Source organism: Arvicanthis niloticus, chromosome 4 (genome assembly GCF_011762505.2).
Source record: "Arvicanthis niloticus isolate mArvNil1 chromosome 4, mArvNil1.pat.X, whole genome shotgun sequence".
In the NCBI taxonomy this organism is placed as follows: Eukaryota; Metazoa; Chordata; class Mammalia; order Rodentia; family Muridae; genus Arvicanthis; species Arvicanthis niloticus.
In genome coordinates this window covers 70,966,708-70,971,946 of record NC_047661.1, presented here as the reverse complement: position 1 = coordinate 70,971,946, position 5,239 = coordinate 70,966,708, and the positions used below count along the sequence as shown (strand labels likewise).

The following is a 5,239-nucleotide window of genomic DNA, read 5'->3' as shown; positions in this document are numbered from 1 at the left end:
TATCACAGTAAGAACCAGCAGAAAAGGATAATGAAGAAATCAGTGATTCCTAATGCAGATATTCTGTAGGAATGCCAGGTTTAAGGATCGATGAGTCTACTTCCTCATCTCATGCCAAAGTCGTGCTCTGAGATAGATGCAGTTTGCCTTGACCACAAAGAGGAAGGCTGATGAGGAATAGCTTGTCATGATCTTTCACAAAACCATGTGGGTGTCAGTAGGCAGGACATCCTATCTCCAGCCACTGTCTCATTGGCTGGGACAGAGCCCAGGGTCAGAATAAAAGGACTGATGGGGAGGGCCCTCCCATTTGCTGGCTGGAATACCCACAGATCTTGTGTTACCCCTCATCTTGGTAAGTGTTTACTGAAAGTAAGGGCAGAGACTTCAGAGTGGACAAGACTAGAGCTTAACAGTAGAGTGGAAAGGATCGCTCAGTCCTTGTGGCTGGTATGTTTACATATTTCTCTGATCAAGGGACACCACCAGGATGACACTGACTTTGCTACCCTTAGCCTGAGCTCTGGCCTCACAGCAGGAACTAGCGTTCCCATGCCAGGTCTTAACAGGGTTTACTTATTTTCTGTCAGGGATTGAGCTTATTCCTTAAGGGTGCTAGACGGTGATTTGACCTTAAACTAAATACTGACCTTAAACTAAAATCAAGGTTCAATTAATGATTGTTTTTTACAATCAGTCATCTCTGAAATAGTATATATATACTGGTATATGCCTGAGAAATAGGAATAGAAGACCTGTTAAAATGTCATTAGACATTGACTTAGTGCTGCTGGATTTCAGGAAACAGTATCTTACGTGCTTGTGTTTCTGATATTTAGACATGATGAACAGGATGTGAGAACTAATGGAATGACTATAGATGGTGTTTCTTTGATGATTAGTGATAATTCTGAGCAGGGTTGGGGGCAGAATGGGCCAGGTAGCCACAGTGTTTGGTGCCTGACATGTGTGACTCTTTCATAGCTCCTGAACACCCATAGCTGAGATGTCCTGCCAGCAGAGCCAGCAGCAGTGCCAGCCCCCTCCCAAGTGCACCCCCAAGTGCCCTCCCAAATGCCAGACTCCAAAGTGCCCTCCCAAATGTCCCCCTAAATGTCCTCCCAAGTGCCCCCCTGTGTCTTCCTGCTGTAGTCTGGGTTCTGGGGGCTGCTGTGGCTCCAGCTCTGGTGGCTGCTGCAGCTCTGGTGGCTGCTGCAGCTCTGGGGGTGGAGGCTGCTGCCTGAGCCACCACAGACCCCGCAGATCTCTCCGTCGCCATCGCCACAGCTCTGGATGCTGTAGCAGTGGTGGCAGTGGTGGCTGCTGTGGCAGCAGTGGTGGCAGTGGTGGCTGTTGTGGCAGCAGTGGTAGCAGTGGTAGTAGTGGTGGCTGCTGTGGCAGTAGCCAGCAGTCTGGAGACTGCTGCTGACCTCAATGAAGAAGACTCTAGAAATGTGGTGCGGAAGGAGCACATGCTCAGAAGACTCAGTAATGCTGCTATTTGTTCTCCCATTTCCGTCTTTGCCCTGCCCTCTGAGATGCCGAAATTTTTAGGGAAATGTTCTGCATTCTACTTAAGAGATGGCAATGCCTCTTTTCATCTTTGTTACAAATTAAAAAAGCCTTGGAAACCATTCCAGACAAGACTCTTGTTATTGTTGTTGTTGTTGTTATTTTGTTTTCTCTCAGTATCATCCTGATTCTCATCCCATAGTTATCATCTTTTCTTTCAGAGAATGGCACTCTGTGCTAGTGTCCTTTTTTATACATGTATCTGCTTCCTATGACTGTTACCCACTGCTCTTCTGTATCTGTAAGAATTTCCATAATCTTTTTAACATAAAGCTGATGTGAGAAGTTAGAAGGAGCAATCACTCCTCACAGTTATAAAACCTGAAGACAAACCCAACTAAAGGTTGTTGAAGATAAATGTCCACTATTAGACACTTATTAGAAGGACAGTGATTCAGCAGTCAGATTAAATGAGAACAATCAGCATACGAGTCAGGCATTTCTCTTTGTACTTTATGTTTTTGTTGCTTTCTCGTAAACAAAGTTGTGACCTAGAAATGTAAAATTTACATTTCTTTTTCATCACATCATGTTGCTGTTGTAAGTGATGTGTTATCGTGTGGGAACGTCTGTACACCTGACCATTGGCAACACTCTCGTTCCTTCTCCTCCATTAGTGGCTGCAGAAATTTTGATGAATATTGAGTTCATTAGTAGAGAATGAAATGTTTGCCAATCTTTTTATATGCCTGCTCCCTAGTTCTGTGTTTTAATACGTGTCACTACAGTAGGACTAAGACAAACTTGTCTTCGATCTTCTGATTTTCTTCAGGTCTCCGACTCTGTCCACTGTTATTAGTAACAAAGAGAGCTTGTCATCATTTTTCCCACTGTCACTTTCACAAAAGTGTCCCTAAAGTACACTCACTCACCTTGTTAACCCCCAGTCTCAAGTTTATATACACAAGTGTAAGTATATGTAAAAATGTCCCTATAATTCTTATTCACATTGCTATATATAATTTAAGCAAAACATTCATTAATTTAAGTGTAAAGTTAAATTAGTCTTGCATAATATTTAAAGTTTTATGCCACAAAGAGCAATTTTCTTACTGTGAATACTGTTGAAAACTCACCACTTGTAATTTGTACAATTCATAAACCACCATAGCTTCACTGTAATATATAAATAAAGGCCAACACTCAGCTTCCTTCCTGGGAGCCCTGCTTCTACTGGGGACAACCAGGTGAGCTATCTATGCCCCAAAGCCCTGCCTCCTGGGACCCTAGCAACCCAGCAGAGAGGTCTGCCCCTTCCCTTCTGCTCTCCACCTTTTGGTCCACACCTCCTCCTCCTCCTCCTCCTCCTCCTCCTCCTCCTCCTCCTCCTCCTCCTCCTCCTCCTCCTCCTCTTCCTCCTCCTCTTCTTCCTCTTCCTCTTCCTTGTCCTCCTCCTCTTCCTCCTCCTCCTCCTCCTCTTCCTCCTCCTCCTCCTCCTCCTCCTCCTCCTCCTCCTCCTCCTCCTCCTCTTCTTCTTCTTCTTCTTCTTCTTCTTCTTCTTTTAAATTGGGTATTATATTTACATTTCAGATTTTATCCCCTTACCCTACTTCCCCACCACCACCCAGAAACCTCCTATCCCATCCCCCCTCCTCATGCTTCTATGAGGCTGTGCCCCCACCTACCCCCCACCCCCAACACCCCCTCCCTACCCTCACATTCCCCCCACTCTGTGTTTGTCCTTCATGGGACTAAGAATCTCCTCTGCCACTTATGCCTGAAAAGGCCATCCTCCCCTACATATACAGCTGGAGTCATGGGTCCCTCCCTATATGCTCCCAGGCTGGTTTAGACCCTGGGGAGCTCTGGTTGATTGGTATTGTTGCTCTCCTTATGAGAAAGAGGAACAGTTGGTCCACACTTCTAAGGGCAATCCTGGATCTGCATACCACTGCTCAGGCCACAGATGAGCCTCCACCCCACCCCGTCCCCTTAGCCACCCCGCCCAGAAGACTGCAGCCATCTGGGACAATCAAAACAACCAATGTTGCCTGCATCCCTGGAAGTCTGCTGACACCCAAGAAAACCAGAGGCCTGTAGATTTTAGGGACTACCAGCTTTATTGGCAGTCTTACAATCCTGTTACCAGATCAGCCAATACCAGAGATAACCAGATGGCTAAAAGTCAGAAAACAAAACAAAACAAAACAAAACAAACAAACAAACAAAAACAGGTTCACAAAAGCCAGGGCAATATAACACCATCAGAACCCAGCTCACCTACCACAGCAAGTTCTGGATATCTTAACATACTTGAAGAGCAAGACAATAACACTAAATCTCATCTTAAGAAGCTGATAGAGACCTTTAAAGAAGAAATAAATAAATCAGCTAAAATACAGGAAACTACAATCAAACAGATAGAGGCCTTTCAAAAGCAAATGAACAAATATAAAGAAATACAGTAAAATACAATCAAATGAGTAAAGGAAAGGAATAAGACTGTTTGAGACCTGAAAATAGAAATAAAAGCAATAGAAATAAGACAAACCAAAAACGGAGGCAACCCAGGAGATAGAAAACCTAGGAAAAAGAAGAGAAACCACAGAAACAAACATTATCAGGAAAACACAAGAGGCAGAAGAGAAAATCTCAGGCATACCATAGAAGAAATTGATACATCGGTCAAAGAAAATGTCAAATCTAAAAACCTTCTAAAAAAGACATCTAGGAAATTAGGGGCACTGTGTAAAAAATAAGGATGTAATATGAATTATATAAGAGGCTTCAATAATCCTGGCTATTTGCTTTGAGAGAAAAGATCTGAGTAGATGGTTTTCAGCTGACATTCATTCTAAAGCCAAAAAAAAAAAAAAAAAAAAAAAAAAAAGCCAGGATCAAAAGTAAGTGTTTTAGTTAGAAGAGATGACAGAGGTTCTGGTTAGTCAACAAAATGATGGCCTGGGTATTAGGACTATCTTGTACCTCACTTGTACAATTAGGAATAAATATACTCTAATTGTATTTTGAGAGAAAAGTTTTACTTTAACAGGAAGAGTGATATGTAGGAGGAGCTAAGTGGGAAGGAGTACTGAGAGGAAGAGATGGAGCAAGGAGAGAAGATGAAGGAGAGGAGAAGCTAGGTGATGAGAGAGAGAGAGAGGGGTCATGGAGGCAGATGTTCATATGTCTCCACCAGTCAAAGATAGTTTTTATATCTAGGTTGGGTATTGGGTTACGCTTCTGATTGAGCATTACCAAACTTATAAATCCTTTGATTAATATTTTTAAAAAATTGTATAAAAGCAAAAAGGAAAGAGGGGGCATGGGACAGGGGTTTTCTAGAGAGGGGAAATGTGGAAAGGGGATGGCATCTTAAATGTAAATAAAATATAAAATAAAATTAAAAAAATATAAAAGAGGTTACACAAATCTAAAGGAACAAAGGTGGCTGCATTAATGATCTAGCTTGTCAGAAAGATGCAAAAGCTGGCAGATACAAAGGCAGACAGATTCCACAGTAAGGTGTGGCCCCTGTGTAGTAGAAATGGTAATTTCAGGACAGGGCTAAACTATCATCTGTGTTTAACAGAGATAGATAGATCTCTGAATTATTTTGTAGTGTTATAAGAAATTGTGTGCTTGCTATCTCTTAAGAATTAAGGGGCTTGGGACAGGGATGCTTATTCAAAGAATAATCAAAAGGAAACCTGAAGTAAATGACTGA

General features: G+C 42.6%; 1 long non-coding RNA gene across 1 annotated transcript; it reads left to right on the top strand.

Annotated features, from left to right (window-relative positions):
• The first annotated feature begins 276 nt into the window (after positions 1–276).
• LOC143441895 (uncharacterized) lies at positions 277–1,634 on the top strand. Its single transcript, XR_013109648.1, has 2 exons — positions 277–355; positions 985–1,634. It is a non-coding gene; the product is annotated as an uncharacterized LOC143441895 (long non-coding RNA).
• Positions 1,635–5,239: the final 3,605 nt, after the last annotated feature.